Here is a 24,676-nt window from a genome sequence, read left to right as displayed (position 1 = left end):
ACACTATCACAACAAGCAGGGTCAAAGCTCTTACGAAGGCCTTTGAGGAATTTGGCCCTAAAACATTGATTTATTAAAGGTTCTCTCTGTGCGGTGCATGGAGGGCTAGAAGGAAGGAGCGTGCGTGTGTGCATGCCCGTGCGTGCATGTGTGTGTGTGTGTGTGTGTGTGTGCATGTGGGGGGGAGAGGGGGAGTTCAGTGAAAGTGTCAGCACCAACCGCTTTTCCTAAGGGCAAATTCTCCTCTAACAACTTTGGAGCAGAGGTAACTTTCCCAATGGTTTTATGCCAGGATCCCTGATTTCACACACACACACACAAGGAATGGGGCCACGGACTTATAAAAGTGAGTAACCAACCACGTGAATTTTAGGGTCGCGAGAGAAAGGTAACTGATTTTGTCTCTCCACAGGTCCATCAGAGTTTTTGCAAACATTTAAAAGGTGGCCTTTGCACAGCCTTGAAGATACATTCCTCAAGAATTACAGTCACAGAAAAGGGTTCTCCAGCCCGGGCTCCCAGGCATCTCTGAAGTGTCTTATCGCTAAAAATGAAAAGAGCTTCAGAAATAATTTCTCTCTACAGTCATTTGGAGAAGCCAAATGCAGGCCCGCTTGTAGCCAGGAATGATGATTGTCTTCGTTTTACTACCTGGGCCGTATTTTTGGCAAGCCACAGGATCACCGGTTGGGAATAGACCTTATTAAATTTGTGAAGGGACTTTCTGGCTTTTGTGGGATTCCTAACTCTGACTTAAATACTCTTGCGTTTCTTGAGAAAAGATCTCAACGTCTCCCGTTTACAAGTCAAATAGGTTAAAACTCGTTTTGTTTTTGAACGGAGGGGGTGCAACTCACAGGGAACATTTGGGAATGCCAGGATTTCACGGGGGCTGATGAAAAGCAGGAAATGCGAGTTCTTCTCAAGTGGAAAAAAGTGAAGTGGCTGACCATGGCACGCTGAATAACTGCACAGGCCTGGAGACTTCCCCTCCCTGGAAGTAAAGCCTGGGTTTTGATTCCTAAAGAAATCATAACAACCTGGGTGATCATAGTATTACAGAACAGTACTTCCTCTGAGGAAACAAAGCCACTCAGATAATCGAATAAACCGTGATAGAACCCTGGGGGTACTAATACCCCCCAAACTAATACAGGTATTGATTCCCACTAGGTGTGTGGTGTGGAAATAGGTAAGTCACCAGCACCAATCAATTGGATGAGAGTCAAAGAGGCCGTGCCCACCAGCGCCATTCAATGTCAAACTCGGGTCCGGAAAATAGTTGTAAAAAGGTCATGCTTCCTCGGTGTTTTTCTCCACGGGTTCGGTGAAATTTTCCCCGCTACGCTGTACTCTTTCCCCTTCCTTTAACTCAACAGATTCACCTGGGAAATCAGGAACGTGAAGGCAAACATTTGCCTGTTTTCATCAGAAGGAGAGTCTCAGACTTGTGCATTCTTTTGTTGTCCTACACACCCAAAGCCAAATGAGTACCGTAGGAAAATAAATATGTTTTCAGAATAACAACTTAAGGCCAATTGAACCTAAACTAATAGGACTAGGAATAATATTTTCATAGCTATTCAAACTGATTCTGAATCCCACGGGAAGTTATAGATAATTCCTACCACACAACACAGCCGTCTCAGCTTCTCAGTGGTGGGAGGAAATTCGCATTTATTCAGAATCTTGTATGTGTTAGACACTGTGCGGGCATTTTAACTTGTACTTAATCCCCACAACCAGAGCTGACGTTCAGCTGGTCTGTCCCAGCACAACATCCTGGCTGGCATCCAGTACCATCGGCCAGACATCATTTCTGATTGGCCTGTGCCCTGAATGACCTTTCAGGACTGCTGTTATTATTATCTGAGTATTTACCAATGCAGAAACTCGGGTGCATGTGAGTAAGTAACTTCGGGAAGGTCCCACAGCTTTGAGGGGGGAAACAAGGATTCAAATACAACCCATCTCTTCTCATGCCTCCCTTACTCCTATTTAATCTATTTCCTGGTTTTACTTTGCTGAGAAAGTTGAGGTTGGGTTTGGGGGTGTATTTTTTCCGCCAATATATGTTCAGGTGTCACTTGAGTAGACCCATAAGTCTTCATCGAGGGCCTTGCTTACAAAGCAGTTGAGTGTGGCTTTATACATATATATGAAAGGGATTCGTATTCATTTAAAATATTTTCAACAGCATTGGGTATTTATTGAAGGCTCCTAGGACATGTCCCATGGAGGACATATGCCAAGCGCTCGCTGCGTGAGGAACATTCACCCACACTCTCAACAAATATGACATCATTGAGGAGCACTTTTCGTCTGGAATGAAAAACAAAACCAGACATGGGGGGGGACTTGAGCATTCCTCAACATGTTCCTCCAGGCCCCTCAGCCATCTGAGACCTCGATGTTTTATAATGCTTTACACGGTATTCCAAACAAATGACTTTTCAGCCCACATGTGAATATTTGCAACGCCAGAGAACTCATCTTTGGACAGCTGCACCTGCTAAGGACTTCTTTCTTATAGCTTGGTATCATTGGCCTTAATTTGGAAAATGTTCAATACCTCTTCCACATGGTAATTCTTCAAATGTTTGTAGGCAGGAAGTTTATCCGACACTCCCATCAACTTTTGTCTTTTCTAGGATAGGTGACCCAAGCTCTTCAACCAATTCATGCATGAAAATCATTTCAAGTTCCCTCGGGATGCTAGCAGGTGTCTTTAATGTACCCCAATGTGTATATTCCTCTCCATGAAGGTGCCCTGACCTAATTCAACGTTCCCTATTCAGGCTAGCCGCAGGAGCACAGAGCATTTTCTTGCAAAGTAGTGGGGAATACAGAACACCCACAGGTAAAGACTAATTGGAAAGCATGGCAAAGTGATACGCAATCAAATGCCAGTTAATATGGCAATAGCTACAAATGTGGGGCCAAAGGGATCCCAAGGGATTCAAACCCCAGAAGCTACCCCAGAAAAGAACGCTCGCGATCAAATATGCCCTATGAGATTCACAGCGAAGAGTGTGGGAAAGCGTTTGGGGGCAGGGAGGGGCGCATCTTCTGTGGTATCCAGGGGTGAGGAAACAGATAGACTCAAAGGGGATAGAGGCTCTCTGTCGAAAACTCAATCTGGAAGATTCTTGGAGAGGAGATAAAGGCAAGAACTGAAATGTGTTCACCCTCTTCCATTTGACAGGTGGTTTACATACATTATTTCACTTAATCCTCATACGGAACCTCTTGGGCATCCATATGCTTATTTTTGACGAGAAAAAAAAAAGTCAGCAGCCGATGGGGTCCGGAGTCAAACTTAAGTTTTGTTCTGGCCCCCAAGCCTTGGACTTTTCCTCTACATCACATGGAAGGAACACTTAGTGTGAGTGTTCACAGGCCAGAAGGAACACAAAGCTGTGGCCTTGCTTCTGTTTAATGCCCGAAAGAATGTTTTATTGCTGGTGGTGGAGGTGGTGCGTACATGGTGTTTTAGTCTTATCAAATTCACACACGTATAACGCTAACTCAAGTAAAATTCCTAATCATCAAAAATTTGGGGTGAAAACATATGCCCCAATCTCCATTTCCTTCAATCAACAAATGGTTCCTTCTCAGATACAGTTCTACAAGTGAAAGTAACCCCCAAGGAGTCCATTTAGATAAGTTGTAGCTTCCCCGTCTTCATTTTTCATTGGTGAATCACTGCATTTCACAAACCACATGTACCCCATCAACTTTCCAGTTTTTTTCACAGGATCTCCGCAATCCAGAGCCATCTCATGTTGGAAGTGAGAAGTGACCCTGGAGCTCAGCCAACTCCACGTGTTCTGTAAGTGGGGAAACCGGCTGAGAGGGACGAAGTGACTCATCTGAGGTCACAAAGCTACTTGCTGACGGGCACCACTATAGCACAAATCTCGGCTTTCGGGCTCCACAACTATGCCATCTCTTAGGACCAACGTAAGCTGGACCGAATCCAAAGTGGTAGCTTCAAAATGTCACCCCTGTCCAACAGAGATGTGGAATGAATCCAGTCCTGTTCAGTTCCGTTGACCTTTTTTCCACTGAATTGGAAGATTTGGCTAAATTAATCAAATCGGCCAGCCTCTGAAGTACTGAAACAAGACCTGGGTCAGACATGCCCATCCCAAATCCCTGTTTATTTCTTGAGGAATCCATTCTGACACAGGCTGAACACAAATAAGAGAGACTGATGTGTAGACAGACATGTTGTCTGGAAAAGCTGAACACTATGCTTGGCTTCCTAAGGATTCTAAGGTCATTCCTGTTAGGATCGTTAACCCACCTCTTACTAACGAATCCAAAACTCACACATTCATTCCTCAGAGAAATAACCATGAAATAAAAAGCCCTAGAAGCTTCCACCTGCTCCGAGTGAAATTTGACTGTGCCTCTGTGAGGTATCGCTTCCCTAATTTTAAAATCAGCCCAAAAACGAGCAAGGTGACAGGTCCAAATGACAAACCCGCCCTCAGAGTCGGTTCTTTGGATCTTCTTGTGCAGTTTGGTCCTTTAGGTGGAAAGCAGGCCTAAGAAATTTTCTAAGAGCCCAAAACTCTCATAAGCTCTATTGTCCCAGATTATCCAGGCGCACATGACAACAATTAACGGCACTAGCTGGGTTTCGGTTGTTTCCCTTTTTTCTTTTTCATTTTCTTTTCTTTCTTTTTTTTTTGATGTTTTGCATCTAAAGTAAGGTGTTTTTTTTTTCATGTGCGCTTAGCAGGTTTTAATTTTATAAAACATTGTGCAACCAGATACCTTGGGGAACAGTAATTAACTGGGATTATGTTTTCATTTCAGTGAATTCCAAATGAGAAGCCTAAATACTGATTTTTGTCTATCACCAAATGGGAAAACACACAGCGTCTCATTTCTTAAGTATATTCCTTTGCTTATGATGAATAATTTCCTAATGATATTTGCCCCTCGCTTGAGCAGGCCTTCTTCAGGAAATGCAACGGATTATTTGAAATAATGAAAAGTTTACTTCTAATTGTGATACTTGTTCCTGACAATCTTCAATCCACATTCTTCCCATCAAACGTCTGGCCACCACCCCAAAAAGGGTCCGAATACTCCCTTAACAAATATTTCTTGTGCATCTTCTATGGGTCAGACATTGTTCAGGCCACCGGATATCATATAAATGCAGTGTCCTTTTCAAGTTAAAGTCAAGTTCATTTCAAAATGAGAACAAGGAGATCAAGAATTGGAGGGGCGCCTGGGTGGCTGAGTCGGCTAAGTGTCCTACTTCGGCTCAGGTCACGATCTCGCGGTTTGTGGGTTCGAGCCCCGCATCGGGCTCTGTGCTGACAGCTCGGAGCCTGGAGCCTGCTTCGGATTCTGTATGTCCCTCTCTCTCTGCCCCTCCCCTGCTCACACTCTGTCTTTCCCTCTCTCTCTCTCTCTCAAAAATAAAGAAACATTAAAAAACAAAACAGAAAGAATTGCAGTTACATCTAAATTATGTACGAAACATGAGTTCAGGGACAGAAATGGATTTGAACTTGTGGGTTCTAGTGCGACGTCTATCCAGTGCAGTAGTGGACCTTGATTCAAATTTCGGTTCTTCCATCCACTAGATTTTGATCTTGAGCAGCGACTTTCTCTTCCCGCCTCTCTCCTGATCTATAAAATGGAAATAATAGTTTCTACCTTAAGTGGCTCCTGTAGCTTTTAGTAAAATGCTGATCCTTGGAATAAGTTCCATAAATGACAACTCTCACCCATTTGTCATCACACACGTAGAGCACCAAGCAAACTGTCCAGCGTGCCAAAAAGAGCCACTTAGCTGGCGGCTACTGCTCTCCTGCCTACACAATGAGAAGCCTGTGTTGGTAACCTTTCTTTCTAGAATAGATCCATATACCCACATATGTTAAGATGGGCTCTTTATCTCTGGCCTGTACCTCTGGCACCTTGCACAATAAAGGCTCACTTTGGATAAACTCTGTAGTACGTCAGGAAATAGTCATTAATTATGGATGTCTCCAATGGATGACCTTTTTCTTTTCCTGAAGTGCTGTGGTTTTATTAATTTCAAGTTCACAAGGCAATCAAACTAAGCTAGGATGATTTCTATTTCAAGTCCTTAGGGAACCCGTTTTGATCAATAAAAGGGAGAGATTTGTAGTTAATCTGTCACTGCGTCTCAGTATGGGTCCACTGGCACAATGCTTTAGGCACTTGAAACAAGCTTGTCCTCTCATTTATGCTGTGATTTGCAGTATCTGTTAAGAGTTTGCTATACAAAGACACAGTTCATCCTGATGGCCGTCTGAATTTTAACACAATTTTCTTAATGAAGCCCCAGTCTGGTCTCTGTACTAATAAGAAGACAAGCAAATTCCAAAGTGATTTTAGCCAATTAGAATAATTATCTTGCGATGGCATGAAATTTTCTTGTTCACGGCCTCTCGAAAGGAAATACATCTGTTAGCCTTGGTTTGACGAGACTTGCACTGAGGGAAGGAATAAAATAAATACCGTTTAGTTGGGCGGTCATTGACTCTCCTAATGGAGTTTGGTGGCTAGACTTTCAGGAAGTTCAGAGGTTCAGACAATTCAAGTGGGTCTTTGAAAAATGGGCCAAATGACTGATGTCTAGCGTAGAATGGAAACAATGAATGTGTTAACAACAAATCACTCTTATCTGCTCATTAATGTGGGTCCCCCAAGGACTTCTAAGAGTCCATATTGCCAACTTAGGTTGGGTTACTAATTTCGCGGTTATATGAACGTTATTAAAAAGGCATTTATTCCAATAAGCCTCTTTTTCATGTAGTTCTATTTTCTTATCTTTTAAAAATAATTTTAAGTTTATTTATTTTTGACAGACATAGAGGGACAGAGCATGAGCAGGGGAGGGGCAGAGAGAGAGGGAGATACAGAATCCGAAGCAGGCTCCAGGCTCTGAGCTGTCAGCCACAGAGCCCGACGCGGGGCTCGAACCCACAAACCGCCAGATCATGACCCGAGCCGAAGTAGGAGGCTTAACCGACTCAGCCACCCAGGCACCCCTTTTTCATGTAGTTTTAAATAAAAGCATCCATACTCCAAAAAGCAAACAATTTCTCCCCATCTATGAAATACGACCATAAACCATATTCCTTACCCCAGATTTCTCTTCACACTATCACTATCAAAGGCTTAGGTAATAAAATAACCCCAATTTCAAAACCATTTTGGTTTTCTACACTTCTCCCTTGAAGTTTCATTCTCTCTTAAGAGCAAAAAAACTTTCCATTTGTTGTTTTCAACCTGCCTCATAGGAGTAACCTTAGGGAGAAACAAAGTAAGGAAAATATTTTACCATAGTATAACATTACAAAGTTTATGAGTACAGTTGACTCTTGAACAAAGTGGGGCTTAGGGGCACTGACCACCCACACACAGTCAAAAATTTGCGGATAACTTTTGACTCCCCAAGCACTTAACTACTAACAGCCTACTGTTGACCCGAAGCCTTGCGGATAACATAAACAGTTCATCAACAAATAATTTGTATGTTGTATGTATTATAGACCATAGTCTCACAATAAAGTAAGCTGGAGAAAAGAAAATATCACTTAAAAGAATAACCGGGGTGGGGGGACGCCTAGGTGGCTCAGTCGGTTGAGTGTCCGACTTCGGCTCAGGTCATGATCTCACGGTTTGTGAGTTCGAGCCCCACGTCGGGCTCTGTGCTGACAGCTCAGAGTCTGGATCCTGCTTCGGAGTCTGTGTCTCCCTCTCTCTCTGCCCCTCCCCCACTCATGCTCTGTCTCTCTCTCTCTCTCTCTCAAAAATAAATAAACATTAAAAAAAGTTTTTTTAAAGAAATAACAAGGAAGATAAAATGCGTTTAGGGTACTGTAACATATCAAAAAAAAAAAAAAAAAAAAGAACAAAACAAAAACCCACGTGTAAGTGGACCCGTGCAGTTTAAGGCAGTGTTGTTCAAAAGTCAACTATAATTTTACAGAAAACATTTCACTTGGTGAAATGATACTTCAGAAAGTATCTATTCAACTCCTGCATCTCGAGGAACTAGTATGAAACACTGGCGATGCCAGAAAGAAAGGCGGTATTGGGGCACCTGGGTGGTTCAGTCAGTTGAGAATCTGACTTTGGTTCAGGTCATGATCTCGCAGTGTCCTGAGTTCGAGCCCCACATCGGGTTTGTGGAATCTGTCTTCAAAGGGTCGACCCTTGTGGCAGATAGCATATTATTATTCTACCCATGATTCTATCTGCGCAGGAGGCCAAGGGACTTGCCTAAAGTTCACACAGCTAGAAAGTGCCAGCGCTGGAGGCAAAATCAAGATCTTCTTCAGTAGTGCTGTATTCATTCTATTCTATCACACTACCCTGGTGGAGGGACGGTCTCTGCGTCTCACTGATGGCGAGCTTTTGCCACCTGACGACACTAAGGAATGATGGGGCTCTAACAAGGATTCGGTAAAATGGAGGTTTCTTCTGTGAAGGATGTGTGTCACATTGATCCTCTGAATTTCTCTCAGGCTCACTGTGGTATTAGCTGTGCGCTATGTGTAAAGTGTTTTGAGTCTCTTTCAACATTTGGTCCAGCACAACTTGGAGGAAAATGTTAGGAAATCGTGTTTCTGCCTTAACTCTGTGGGTTTTAATAGGTTGCGGGCATTATCTGACTCTAAAACGTCGACTCGAAATATGTGACCAACGAAATCTGTGACTTTCAAATATTTACTCTCACGAGAGCAAGTATGATGCCCATTGTCATCTGCTCAAAAATTATTTTTGAAGAAGGGTGGTGGGGAAGCGACTTGCTTTTTCATTTCAACACAAAATGACTTTCCAAGGAAAGATCCGTATCTCATCGGAGGGTAAAAGGAGCATGTCGTTAATTTGAGGAAGACTGACAGGCACAATGTTAATTGTGCTGCAAAGAAAATAAAGACAGTGCTCCAGAAACAGGAAAGAAGCTGCCATGCTCTAGAAGCCACTCTGTCACAGGCGTGCGTTGGGCAACAGGAACTTTTAAGATACAACAATTACCTTCCCAAGTCAGGAGCTCCCAACGGCTCTGTCTTTCCTCCAGCTTCAGTGGGAATTCCTTTTTTTTTTTGGAAAAAAAATGACCTGCTTATCAATTGTGTGGTCACTCTAAAGGCACCTTACAGGCTTTATTTTCTCTTATACTTGTAAATACACTTCATGCCTTGTGCCCTTTCTGATTCTGGCTGCTGGGACTTTTTTCAGCACCGGATTCATCGCATCTCCCGTTTTCACTCTGACCTCTCTGGTGGAGACAGAGCAGGGAAAGGGCTGTCCAATAGACTTTCAGGGTATCTTGATATTGTGTTGACGTATCTTCTGCTCCTGGAGCCGGGTCTGGATCCAGTTAGCAAGAACACTGTTCCCTTGAGTAACTCTTCTAACAGTTGTACAGCACTGCCAGGGTGGAGAAGGCAGATATAGCCAGGCTGATAGCATAATGGTGACCCTTGTCCACCACTGTGGAAGAACGGCAGATAGGGAAAGTCATGTGCTGTCCAATATGGCGGCCACTAGCCACATGGGTTGGAGTATTTGAAATGTGGTTAGTCCAAAGCAAGATGTGCCACAACTATAAAATACACGCAACGTTCAATATCAAAAAAAAAATGCAACATCTACCAATAATTTTTATAGTGATTACATGTTAAAATATGTTGGTTCTGTTGTGTTAAATGAAATATATTATTAAAATTAACTTCACCTATGTTAGGTTGCCTTTTTAATGTGGCCATTACAAAAATTAAATTATATATGAGGCTCACATTATAATTCTATTGGACATCACTGTTATAGACTATTTAACTTGGCTTATCCTTACTTATCTTAGGGGCACCTGGGTGGCTCAGTTGCTTAAGCATCCAACTTCAGCGCAGGTCATGATCTCATGGTTCGTGGCTTCGAGCACCACATCTGGCTCTGTGCTGACAGCTCAGAGCCTGGAGCCTGCTTTGGATTCTGTGTCTCCCTGTCTGTCTGCCCCTCCCCTACATGAGTTCGCGCGCTCTCTCTCTCTCTCTCTCAAAAATAAATAAATAAACATTAAAAAATATACCCTGATGCATTTGAGAAGTCGAAGAAATAAGACACATTTCTCTGAAAAGTTCTATCTTGACTGAGAGGTCCCAAAAGGCAAATGGAAGAAACAAAGGTTTGATTAAGGTTTCCTACACTGGCACTCATTCATTGTTTTCTTTATTTTTTCTTTCTCCCAAACAGAAACAGTGTTCTAAGGAAAGTGTTTTAAGGAAAGCTGTTGTCCAAATGGCTTCCCTTATCCTGAATAAAATCAGAAAGAATCTCCAAATCTTGAGACAAGTTCAACCCTCATAGAATCCGTTGCTTACCTTTTCAGATCCAGGACATTCTAACAACTATCTGAACTTGAGGGTGGACAGTCTATCAAAAATGACCCACTAAAGACTGTGAATGCTGTTTCTAGATCAGGGAATCACTGGGTTTAGCCCTATTCTCTGTGTGGTCATTGCTATTTAATCTTTGGAGGCATGTCGAAAAATGACAGACTAAAAGCTCTCAAAACATGTTAACCTTGCCGAGATAGTTTGGAAGGGGAGATTCCCTCACTTCAGCGTTATGTAGAAAGACATCAATGTATTATGTAGAAAGACATCAATGTACTTTCATTAGTAATTACTGTGTAAAATAGCTTTGGCTCTAATTGGTGACATTTGATATAGTAATTTGTAGTTATCAAATCTCCATCAAAGAATAGGACAAATGCAGAAATCTAAAAATCAGAAAAGGAATCAGTTATGCAATTCACTTGATTACAGTTCACAGAAAAATCTGGCATAAGATGTTAGAGGGTTTGGGGCAGTGAAACTACTCTGTAAGATACTACAACGGTAGATACATGTCACTATAAATTTGTGCAAGCCCACAGAATGTGCACCAAGAGTGACCCTAATGTAAGTTCTGGAATCCAGACGATGATGAGTCGATATATGTTCATCAACTATAACAAATGTACCATCTGGTGGGGGCTGTTGATAGTGAGGGTGGTCGTGCATGTGTGGGGATAGGGGACATATGGGAAATTGCTGTGAACCTAAACCCGCTTGATAAAACAAAGCCAACAAACTTTGATATAGATATAAAAACTTAGGGGCTGAATGTCTTCCTCACATAGCCAGAAATCTGCAGGTGGACCGCCCAGAGCTGGTGCCACAGCTCTGTGCTGCCATTAGGGATCCAGGTTCTTTCTAGAAATCCGCGCCATGACATTTAGCTTATAGATCCTCATGCTTATAGTTGTTACCTTTTTGTTGCAAGATGGTGGCTAAACGTCCCGGAATTTCCCTGTACCAGGCAGGAGGAGCTTGAGGCAGCACTTCCTGTCTCAGGAAAGCAAAAACCTTCCCAGAAACCCTCAGTGTGTATCTCATTGGCCAGCCCTATGTCACATGACCAACCCAGTTGCAAAGGAGGCTGAGGAAGTGAGTGTGTTTAGCTGGACTCGTTGCTACTCTGGACAAAATGAAAATTCTTTTACTAAGGGAAAGGGGGATGCACTTTGGGTGGGCATTAGCAGTCCCTGCCACAGAGGGATCTGGAGAGTTTCTCTAATCACCTTGGACATAATGAAACTCAAACAACTGATAACATTGACCTGTGACAAGTATGAAGAAGCTGAAGAAAAGCATACAAACTTTCAAGAAGGTATCACGTTTATAAATCTGACCAGAGGCAACTATGGCTGAGAACTGTTTGTCACTTGACAAACACTTGAAGTCAGTTTTTGTGGATTACAGGGTTTTTGTAAACAATTGGAACATTGGTACAACTATATTTGAATAATAATGAGCTGCTTTAATGGTTACCAGAATAGTACGGAGCAAATATCATTTGACTATACAAGGTCACCTATGAGTTCAGTGTTGAGGAAAACAATTTGGAAAAGAGTGAAGAGAAATAACCTACTTGAGTCCTAGTTTTCTGTGAAACTGTCTTCCAAAAGGTGTCTCTAACTGATTAACCGCCTTCTCCCAAGGAATGTATAAATAATCCCTTCCAGTCTGGTGAGTAGAAAGGAGTTCGTTGAATCACTGAGAGACCACAGATACTGTCAGCCTACCAAGAGGAAATGACATCACCTAGCCAGGCACTCAACTTGGGGCTTTAGGAGATGTGTCCTTAGAAATGGGATGGCATAGAATAGAATAGAATAGAATAGAATAGAATAGAATAGAAGAATAGAATAGAATAGAATAGAAATGTATCTCTCATTCGCGATAAGGGTGGTATTGTTCTAAGAAACTTCTGTTTCAGTCAAATGTGAATGTGTGTATTGGGCACAATGTAAAACGTATTTCTGTGGGTTGTGGTCAAAAAAGTTTGAAAAGCCACTGTCTTAGCAGTTTCGGAACACCTAAGAGCAGCCATTAGCATAGAGCACCAAAAAGAAAATACAGCCTTAAAAACAGCACAAGAACTCAAAACAAGAAACACGCCTAAGAAAATTAAAGTCAAACGTAGAGTAAAGCAACTCTAGACCTGTGGAGTGCACCAGACACCACAGGAATGGCAGTAGCGAGGGACTATTCGTACAAAGGGTGGCAAATCTTTATCCTGTTATAATTATTTTAATTCGTGATGAGTTAGAGAAGATACGACACTTGGGAACAAGGGACAAAGACCAAGCAGTAAGACTGATTCTGACCAGCCATCAGTGAAAAGGGCCAGCCTAGGGAGAAAGCATCAGCAGTTAAACAAGATTATGCTTGCAAAAGTCAAACATAATTAGTCGTGTTCATATGCCTAAATTAACAGTTACAACCCTGGTGTTGTTTTTATTATTTGCAGGTAATTACTTTTGTTGTTTTCTAAAGTCACAAGTTAAAAAACATTGTCAGTAACTTTTAATGAAAACGCCAGATAATGGTAGGCTCGGTTTGTTTTTCAGAGTTTACCAGAGGAATGAAAGCCCAGTAAACAAGGGCTCCATAACCAGCCATGATACTGCTCATTTTACAAATGGCACCCAAACAGGAAGTAGCCCTGGACCAGAACTCTACGTGCTTTGCACGAGCCATGTGAGCACTTCAGAAAGGTTTACGACCTGGCGTCTCAAACTAATATTCTGTAAACGTTTGTTCAGGATTTCCTTAGGTGAGAAGCTGAGCGACTGTGAAATCTTCTGCTTCCAAACTCACGTACCCATTCAGCAAATGCAAAGCGTACAGTTAACTAGATCCACTCCCTTTGAATGCAAGTTAGCTACCACCTAAGCCTTGCCCTTGCCTCAGGCAGCTTCCAACCAATATAGTATCCTCCGTGAGAAGCATTCTATAAACTACAGTCATCTCCAGCTCATCACATTTCCAGTGATTGTTGATTTCTTCTTTAGATGGATCCTGAGTGCCCAGCCCAGCCTACTCCTCGGTCTCTCTCTCTCTCTCTCTCTCTCTCTCTCTCTCTCTCTCTCTGAACATTCCCAACAGTTGGGTAATGGCCCACAATCTGGGCTGTGTGTGAGACAAGACAGTTACTGATGAGGGGAAAAGAGATTCCAACACCTGATCATCAAAAGTCCAGAGGAACACTCCTTGCCATTATCACCAGGGCAGAAGAGGGAGTGTCTCTCTTTCTCACATATCCCGCCTGCCAGCATTTCTTTTCCTCTTGCTGTTTGCTTGACCAAACAATTAGCCACATAAAAATGTTTGAGTTAAGCCATGAGGGCAAGTCTTTAAAGAAAGCCCTTGCCCGTTACCTTGCTTGAGAAGGTTATACTTCCTGAAATAAAACAAAAGCCTCCAAAAAATCTGGAAAAGTACAAAAGTATTTGAGTAAATGTCTAGATGAACTTTGAGAAAAATCAATCCTAATGCTAAACAAGGTCCTTGTCAAATCCCAGGCAGTTGAGTCAAATTTGCCTAGTGTTGTAGACCACTGCTCTTTGTGTGTTTAGCCCCCTCGCCTTCTGCCCCACCACCTGTACCCCAGCCATTGCTTCAGGGAACTGCTCCTCCCCGGCTCTGATTTAACTTTGGTCAAACCGCTAAGCAAATACTCAAAGCCCCCACCACAGGAACAGACCAATGACAGTAGGGGTCTATCAGTGAGATTGTTTGAACTGAAGTCTCTTGGGTCAAGAGGTAGATAGACGTGAATTGGAGACTGTTGGTGGTTATCTCCTCTGTTATGAGCAGAAAACCTACCTGAGGTAGAAAAAAACAAAAGCAACAAGCAGACCCAAAAGGAGAAAGAAATAGTCCTTGGCTCCTCCCAGCCAAAAACCTCCCAAACAGTTACCATGTTTACCGCTCTAGAAAGCCTTCCTTGACTTTCCGGGGAATCAAGCATAGTCTCCTTTGTTTTCCCAGAGTGCGTTATGCCTGCCTCTTTTACAGCACTGACCTCTCTCATTATTAGACCATGACCCTCTGGAGTCTAGAAAACAGGGGACTGGACTCATCTTTATTTTGCTAGTTCCAAAGCAGGGCCTGGCACATGAGAGATAGAGTAGATATTGAATAGAAGGCCACCAAATAATGTAACTGCCATTACGAAATATTTAGAAAAAGAAACAGCTCTCCATAGAATCACCACTCAATATCTTCTGATTTAAAAATGATAGGCTGGGGGGCCTGGGTGGTTCCCTCGGTTGAGGGTCCAAGTCTGGATTTCGGCTCGGGTTATAATCTCACGGTTCATGAGCTTGAGCCCCACATCAGGCTCTGTGCTGATAGCACAGAGCCCGCTTGGAATTCATTCTCTCCCTCTCTCTCTTTCTCTCTGCTCTTTCCCTATTCGTTATCTCTCCCTCTTAATGGGGCGCCTGGGTGACTTGGTCGGTTGGGCGTCCGACTTCGGCTCGGGTCATGATCTCGCGGTCCGTGGGTTCGAGCCCCACGTTGGGCTCTGTGCTGACAGATCAGAGCCTGGAGCCTGTTTCAGATTCTGTGTCTCCCTCTCTCTGTGACCCTCCCCCGTTCATGCTCTGTCTCTCTGTGTCTCAAAAATAAATAAACGTTAAAAAAAATTAAATTGGGTTTAGAAAATGTGATATATGCAATAGTCTAACATTTCTACTCTTTCTTTTACACTTTTAGATTTTCCAGATCCTTTTTGGAATCTCCAATACTGTGAAAACTGTACATATGTATATTCTCTAGGGCCTTTTGCATTATAGGAAGCTGAGAAGTAGGAAAATTAAAGAGAATAATTTGCACCAGTAAAAGTTGACAAAATCGTTAGGAGATTTGCGATCTGTGCGGTGTCCAGTAAGCCCCGGATTTTGAATCCACAAACACAACTGACATTTTTTGATGCTTCCATTTCAGGGCAATAGACGAAGCCTGAAGAGTTATCTTCATAAAACTGTCTATAAACTGGATAGTTATCTCTGGGATTTTACTATCCTGATCCCATGTAACCAAACTCATCTACGTTATCAACCGACTCATCGTGATCTATCACGACAGCTAGATGAAGAGTGACACGGAGTGAGACTATTTCATCAGGGCAGAGATGTGAGTCTTGGTGGGGAGGAAACCCCTAGCTGTGGGGCCAAAGTAGCTGTGTCATTTTCCTAAATGACAGACCAACAAACATTTCTGAAGATTGCAGGGTGATAATTAACACAGGGGTAACTGCAGAGAGGGCTACCTTGTACGGATCACTCTGTTATGTAGGTCACCAAGACCAAGAGACATGTTCCTTCTACTGATCCCTCCCCAGAGACATTTGGGCTATGATAAACCTACAGTATGTAATGCAAATAATACCTCTATGATTTTGGATGCTAGAGATGGAAGTGTTTGCCTTTGAAATCATCCGAAAGAAATGCTGAACTTTCCTAGGACAGTTGACTCTTTCATTCAAAAGGAGACCCAGATTATTTCTTTCCAGGGTTTTTGTAAAATGTGTGGCTATTTTTTCTTGACCGTGGCAACCAACGCTCTTTTTAATCATAACAGGACAACTCAAAATGCTGATTTCAAATTTCAAATAATATAAGCCTACTTCGCACGCACTTGGCCATTGCGTATGGTTTGTGACATTGTGTTGCACATCGTGCTTCAAGATAGAAGTTACCAGTTGTCTTACTTCAAGGGTATTAGGAAGATCAGAAAGTAACTATGCATAAAATAAACAGGAAATACAAGGAATAACACTCTGGGAATGAAATTTCATCATTGGGTTTTTAAAGCATGTTGTCAAGGGTCTCTAGGATTATGTCACACTCAGGTCTGGTTTAGGGGATTTCAAATAATCCAACTAAAGTACAGTCTGTATTTGCCAATTCATGACCATGACAGCAAAAAGGCTGCATTAAGGCGACTACCTCCCCAGAAAACTTTGTACCAGTATATCCTCCCACTATGCTTTATAAGTCTCTTTAAATATATAAAGAGATGGTTGATGATTTTTCTAAAGCAAATTATGGGCAATTAGCAAGTTCTAACCAGTTGGTTATAATTGCCATTTTGTTTTACATTATTAGGGAAATAAGTTCTGCCCATGATTCTTTATGGGTTTGTGTATTTCATTTGATTAAAGGAATGGTCTTTCCATATTTTCTTGAGACTGCACAGAGCTCTAGGGTAATGACATCATTTGAAAGCATCTCAGATAGTATGTTTTGGATAGAATCAAGGAAAAAGCAAGCAGCTTTGTGCCTCTAGCTTTTCATATAAAAATGACTTCTTGTTCATTAAATTTAATGTTTCATAAACATAATTCATTAGGTGATAAATGCTTTCAATGTATTAGGTGCAATATTTGACTTGGTGGTAAAAATTTACTGGTAACTACTGTTCATTATCTGCATTTTAATGCCACAACTGGTAAGATGAAAAGAAATTATGATCACACAATAAGCCTCATTCATACCTTCGGGACAAGGCCACTTTTGTTATTTAAGGTGGTTTTCCATAGAAATAGTGCTCAGTCTCGGGAATATGGGAGGAAATTCGATGGACTCCCCTTCTTCTTCCTCTTTTTTTCCTCCTTCTCCTTCTCTGTGTCTTCTTTTCTTATGTTCACCATTAAACAATATTGATGACTGCCTTTTGTCTATTATAAAACCCACAAGCTATACTCCGTGCCTCCGTGGTAGGAAATTGGTCCGTGTGCCACATTTACAGAGGGAAGATAAGCCTGTAGTGTTTGATTAGGGCTCCGTCATGGCCAAACACTGGCACATAAGCAAAAATCACTTCTTATGTCCAACAAAATATTCCTTGAAAAATTTGCGCGTTAGTGTGACGTCGTACATACCTCACATCTCTGATGGCTGATGTCAGAAAAGGGTAAGTAAGATGATTGTCGAGTCTGTAATACTGCCAACAGAAGGTGGGATTATGCCTGGCTGAAACAATTAGGACAGCACAAACTTTTCCATTTTTTTGACAGCTTTGCCCCAGGTCTCAGAATGCTGAGATTCCTTTCCTCTCTCGTATTTGTAAAAACCCGCCGGTGCACTTTCATAAGCAAAAATCAGCAGAGCTCTTGAAACTCTCTGTATTGAAGCAAGTACAACCATAGGATTAAATCTGTAAAAAAAAAAATATCATATCAAATGTCAATAGAGTGACCGCCCTTCCACTTATTCATTACAATATCATCATGGACACAACACACGTTGCACTCTACTTTTGAAAGGAAACTCTTCCATAACTTAGAACTCAAGCTTATTTTGCTGAAACGTTTTCACACACACACACACAAATGAATCAATTTTTTAAAGAGTTCAGAAAGAAAACATTTGGAGGGCCTGAACTGTATATAAAGAACTGAGCATAATGTGGGGAAATGGTTTACTTTCCAAGTCCATTAAATGAGAGATTCGATTTTTCGTTGGCTCGTGTAGGAACATCTCTGAAACGTTCACTTCTAAAATCATCGGAGGCATCAACGTCATAAGTAAGCTACGAAGAAAACTTAAGCAGGCAAACGTTCGATATTTCCTTCAGCACCTTCTCTCCGTCCTCCATGGCATGAAACAGAATGTTTGCTTAGCTTTTGCACAGAGGAGCTCGTCCCTTCTTTGTTTAAGAAGTTTTCACTTTTCGAAAAGCACATCCTTAAATTCAAAATGACTTCTTAGTCCCAAAATGATAAAAATCTTCGGGCTGAAATGGACCTGAAATGCCATGTAGTCTCCACTCTTTTTAACAAGGTAGAGTTACCTGATTATTTTCACAGATGTGTATACCAGACTTTCCTGCACACCATTTTGCAATTATAAAATTATAACTGAGCGAGTTTTCGTAGTGTATTCAGAACCAAGTGCACGGTCCTTGAAGCCCGTATTTTAAAATTTGTACATAAACTCATTAGCCAGGAAGTGAGTATTGAGTTACTCATATTGGATTTTCTTGGCAGCATTGCTCACCGTTTCTGAGAAGACATGCTAAAATCTCAGGCACCTAGCAGGTGTTGTTCCTCGGAAGCCATCACATCTTCTTCCTCAGAGGTGACTCAACAAAAAAACAAAACAAAACCAAACAAAACACACGACTAAAACCAGTGTGTTCAATAAGGCAAGTTACTCGGAACACGTAGGAGATAGGTTACTGCACATTTTGCTAGTGTCATAAATTAATGTATGGGCATGATGTTTACAGACAGCAACAGAATGAGGTTACAGAGAGAATATTGACTTCTGAACATCGCTTCAGAGTTCTTGTGACAATAATTCATTCTGCCCGGAGGCAGTATTTATTCTAAAAACCTCAGTGCTTTGGAAGTGGCAAAATAATGTTAATAACACAGTTTTTGTCTAACTTTGACAGAATTCAGCATAAAAAAGAGAGAATTTTGAAAATTATAGGCTTTTTTTCCCCATTATATGATGCCAAATGACTGAATTCAGTGAACTTTTCAATTAGCTGTTTGGGTAGCATTTAGGCATGTGTGAGTTTCACGAGGAACGTGTAACGCATGTTAAAGATTATAATTAATCATTCCAGGTTTGAGATCGAGACCATTATGCTCATGACTTTTCTTCTGCCTTCCAGGAAGAGCAAGCTGAGATTCAAATAGAGTGGAAGGAGATGATAACGTTGTGCGAGGAGGTAAAGACTCAAGTGTCTTGGGTAAATTTGCCAAAAATCTTCGACACACATAAAGGTAATATTAAACAATCCTACCCAAATCCTGTGGGTATCTACTGCGGAACATGCTGTGGGTTTCCAGGCTCTGTGCCTCCGCTCGTCCCGTTCTCCTTGCTTGGAATCCTTTCCCACCTGGTGAGTCCATTACTCCCCCTTCAAATGCAACACAAATATTCCTTCTGGAAAGAATTCTGTGATTCCCCCCAGTCAGTATTAATTACAAACTCCTCCGAGCCCATATATTTACTACATACAGTCTTTACCACATTGTTCTAAAATTGTCTGCGTGTTGCCTTTCCTCCTGTGATTTCTTATTCATCTTTGTGTCTGTAAGTGCCGAACACTGTGCCTGCAGAAAAGATATCATCCCGGAACCCATACGGCATTGGTTTGCACGCTGGGGTCCTGGGGCCAGCGGCATCACCTGATTCATCGGATGTCACCTGGGAACTCAGGAGAAATGCCAATTGGCAGGCTCCTCCCTGAGCCCCCTTGAATCCCTCATTCTGACGCAGGGTGTGTGGGGAATGGACAGCAATGTGGGTTTTAACAAACCCTCCACGTAATTCCAACGCATGCCAAAATTCTGGCTTTATCTGACAGGAAAATCCCGAGACGGGGAAAGGTGGTTGGAGAAAGGACGTAGAGCCCTTTCCCCTGACTTTAAACTTGTCTTTGGGCTCTTATTAGTCTGGCCCACCTGCTATCAACACACATTTCCCTTTAAAACTCTAACCAAAAAGAGGAGGCTGGGTATTTCCTCATTCCCATTAGCATAGCCGACACAGGCTATGATGTTCAGAAACTTCCCCAAGTCTAAAGGACAAAAGTTGAAAAATGAAAAAAGAATAAGAAACGCAATTTGCAAAGCACTGAAGGCAAGTAGTATCTTTCTCCACATCTTGCCTGAAAAAAGGATGAGTTCTGATAGTCTAGAATATACCATTATGACATGACAGACAGCAGACCGGTACCCCCAACATGACTTTATAGAGCAAACCCAACTGGGCAACATAAAAATAGCCCTGAGGGTGCAGAAGCCCGGGGCTTGACTGACCAGCTCAGAGCTTGAGCAGATTATCCAAATTTCCCAGCCTTCTTTCTACTCCCATAAAATGGAGATAATACCAATGAACACATGGTCATCTAAGAGTGAAATAAGATCGTCTCTGGAAAGGCACTTTATAATCTATAAAGCGTTGAAGCATCATGTGTATGTCTATATACGATATTAGAAACTATATGCATAATTATAGTAATAGTAAGGCTTGCTTACTATTAACATTTATGTCACAAGTGTTAATCATATTCCCAAAGATTAATTTAATCAACACAGCTTATTAAAATAATAATAGATTTCAAGTTCAGATAAGTTTTCGCTTCCATAGCATGTGTTATGTTTCCCTTACTTTATTCTCTTAATGTTTATTTATTTTTGAGAGAGAGAGAGCACGCAGGAGGGGAGGGGCAGAGGGACAGGGAGACACAGAATCTGAAACAGGCTCCAGGCTCCGAGCTGTCAGCACAGAGCCCGATGCGGGGCTCGAATGCACAAACTGTGAGATCATGACCAGAGCTGAAGTCGGACGCTCAACCGACTGAGCCACCCAGGCACTCCACATTCTCCTTACTTTAAAATGATACCTCTTGGGGCGCCTGGGTGGTTTAGTCGGTTAAGCATCCAACTATTGATTTCTGCTCAGGTCAGGATCTCACAGTTTGTGAGATTGAGCCCCACATGGGGCTTCGCGTTTCAACACAGATCCTGCTCGGCAATCTCTCTCCCTCTCTCTCTGCCCCTTCCCCGTTTGCATGTGCACACTCTCTTGCTCTCTCTCGCTCTCTCTCACTCTCTCTCTCTCAAAATAAATAAATAATTTTTTTAAAAAATAAAATGATACCTTGTTATTTGAGAAATTTTGGAAAACAGGGAAAAACAAAAAAGAAAAATGGGAAAATCACTTGTGATACCCTAGCCAGAAATAGTTAATATTTTCCATTTTCACATAAATTTTTGGTATAAAATTACAATCCTACAGTATACAGTATGTTGTAATCTGTTATATTCACACAGAGCATGTCATGAATCGTTTTTAAATTCGGAAATATTCTCCCACAAAATTATTTCTACTGGCTGCAAGTAGTCTATCCATATGAACATCCCAGAATTTCTTTCGCCAGTGTTCTTTTTAGACGTTTGGATTGTTTCTAGGGCTTCACAAGTGTAAATGTATATTTGTATATTTATCTTATTATTTATTCTCTACTCATAAATAATAGTATAATTTATTATTATTTATTCTATTGCCTGAGAATAAATTCTCTGAAGCAGAATTGCTAGGTCAAGGTTTATGAACACTTTTAAGACTTTCGAATCTTGGTACCAACTTGCTTTACCAAAGAACTGTGTAAATTTCCACTGCCTCCAACAGGAAACGTTAGTGCTCGATTTTCCACATCATTCCCAATATAATGTCATTATTTCCCTAAACTTGGCCGATTTTGGCGGGGGGGGGGGGTACAGTGCTATCACATTGTTGTTTCCACTTATAACCCTTTGATTAGTACAGAAGTTGATAGAACTAAATCACTGAATGCATTTTGGAGTTAATACACCTGCAAAGAAGACTTTTAAAAGCTTATGGGGTGCCTGGGGTGGCTCAGTTGGTTGAGGGTCCGACTTCGGGTCAAGTCATGATCTCACAGTTGGTGGGTTCGAGCCCCGTGTCAGGCTCTGTGCTCAGAGCAAATGTTATAGCAATTTGCCCATTCTTTCCCAGGTGGATTATGTTTTACATGCAGCTAAAACAATGAATCTCCATTATTTTCCCTGCATTCCTTGGAACGTGAACGCCTTATGTTTCTTCTGCCCTCTGCAATCCACTGCCCTAATTGTTCATAAGAACTTTTGTGTCTTCACAAGTGTGGTCCACCTTAATCCTAAGAAGTAAGTTCCTCATTTTCCCTATGATGAAGACAGCCCGCCATGATCATTTCGATGAGTGTTTACCAATCCTTTTATTGTTATTCTTGGTTTCCAGTTATAAAAAAACAGAGGTTGACCTTGTATCCAATAGAAATGTTCTCTATTTGTAAGTTTTTCAATAGGGTCCCAAAAAAAGCATGAAAAATGAGTTTACTTCTGAGATGAGTTACCATACATGGCTTAGCAATGGACTGGGAAGTCCATTGGGAGGAGTAACTTAGGAAGGAAGTTCCATGAGGTTAAGCTCAAGAAAGAAAATCTGGAAAGTAAAAAAAGAAAAGAACTAAGTGCATCAAGATCCTCTATGTGCTAGGTAACGTGCCTGTGGTTTTATGTAAATTGACGGATAATTCAATGTTCTCAAGAGACTGGAACATGAGTTATATTGCATGTCTATAATATTGCAGATGTATAAATAGTACATACATACAATATATATTACCTAAGGGTTAGTTCTCCATAAGATAATTACACATTTTTTCACTTTCCCTTTAATTCATCTGTAGTCTCTCATTTTTATGCTGTAAACTTGTAAGAACACATTTTTAAGCATTTCTTCTTAACTGTATCTCAGAAAGACATCTCTGGGTGGTACAGGGTCCCGTGATTATTCGCACTGCCTGGGCTGCAGAGAGGGGGACTCTTTTTCATGTTGATATACAATCCACGTGCAGCGTTTCTAGCTTTCCTGCATTTCAGATTTTCCACTCCATGGCCTGACATCATAGGGGTTTCTTGTCTCCTCCCCTCACTTAACTGCTTGCCATTTTGGTGTCCTCCATGTGGCAAACTGAGGCCAACACTAAGCGCCCAGAGTGACCACCTCTGCCTCTCTCTAAAAGGAGAGTTCTTTCTCTGCACTTAGTTTGCTACTTATGCTGGCTATTACTTCCCTCTTCCCACCCAACCACATGCCTCTCTTTCTTCCTAAACTTCAACAGTTTTATGTTTTATGTTCTCCTTCTAGTCTCCTTCTAGTCCCCTCTTTCCTTCCTGGTATATTTTGAAAGTCAAGAGCACCTGGAAATTGTCCTGCTATGTAACACGTTTCCTTCCAAGTAAACCCCAAGAATGGTGTGAGTAAAATGGGGAATCTCCAAGAGTTCGTTCATTCACTTACTTCACCCCTTCTCCTTAATTGAAATTGAACTCTTACCCTTGGCCCCACTCTTTCCAGCCAAAAGGCAGGGGATTTGAATCTTAAATCCAGATTTAAGACCCAATTAAAATCATCCCTAGGAGCCAAGAAACTTCAACTCTGAAGACCCCTGTGTGAATTGAAATAATTCACTCAATAAAGGACGTTTCTACAGGTTTTAGGAAAGTGTCTTATTTTGTGTCTAATTTGCAGTGACCCTACAGGCCAGTATCACAGCAAGGACACAGGAGAGGAAGGCAGGTTGAAAGGGTTCTCCTCTATAAGTAGTATAAGTCATATTGGTTTTAATACTGAATGCATGGTAAAGTATAATAATAGTAAGACCTACTCCCCCAAATAGATTTGAAGGATAAAAGTATCTGAAACCCTATCTCAGAGCCTGGAGCCTGTTTCGGATTCTGTGTCTCCCTTTCTCTCTCTCTCTCCCCTCTGCGGCTCACGCTCTGTCTCTCTGTCTCTCAAAAACAAACATTGAAAAAATATTTTTAAAAAAATCATTTGAATTTGAGAAGATCTGAAACCCTGATTCTCCCAAAGCAAACTGGGGACACAAATTTCTTCAATGCTACAGGACGGTATTCTAAGCATTTTTTTCTAAATGTATTAAAATTTTCTTTGCCGAGTCGTTTGGGGCCCTTGGAGTCCCCCTCTGGGCAGATACGTAAGCTGATACGTATGCGAAAATGAAATACACTTAAGGACGCAGCTTGTCAAATCACATCAACTACTAGGTGGGTCTGCTCACTGATGAACTTGCATGAGAACATTATTGCTCAACACATTCTCTTACCTCTTGCTTAAAACAGGTTTGGCTTTAACTGGATTGGATCTCGTATATGTGGAATACCAACTCCCCACATTTACTTGGAATTACTCAAATGTCCTTAGGATCCAGGAGCTCCAATCGACATCTACCTACTGGATAAGGGTTGTCGACAACATCCATTAGCTGTTCCGCTGCCCGGAAGGAAGGGCTTTTTATCCTAGTGGTATGCTGGTCAAATTCCATCTCTCAGGAAGTAGGAGCCTCCGACACGATGACCCATTCTTTGTGTACGAAACCTGCTGGCCTTGGTGAAAAGTCCAGGCTGCGTACAGGACAACTAGTGTTCTGAAGAGCGACCTAGGAATGTGTGCTGCCCCACAGGCAAGGTTAAATTTGGTGGTCTTACCTCCTGAATTCAGGGCGTGTCAGGACCCTCAGGCTGCTTTTGTCCACGAATATGGGTGCTTACAATTAAATAGCAAAGTAATGAGGCTTATAGCATTTCACGGGCTCGTCAGAATTATACAATTTGAGAAATGGAAAGCATTCCAGAAATCGTCTAGACTGATTCTCTCGTTTACAGATGAGATCCCTACGAAACCTACAAAAAGAAAAACGTACGAAGACTTATACTGATTCAG

This window comes from Acinonyx jubatus, chromosome B4 (genome assembly GCF_027475565.1).
Source record: "Acinonyx jubatus isolate Ajub_Pintada_27869175 chromosome B4, VMU_Ajub_asm_v1.0, whole genome shotgun sequence".
NCBI lineage: Eukaryota > Metazoa > Chordata > Mammalia > Carnivora > Felidae > Acinonyx > Acinonyx jubatus.
Note: the sequence above shows the minus strand (reverse complement) of the source record.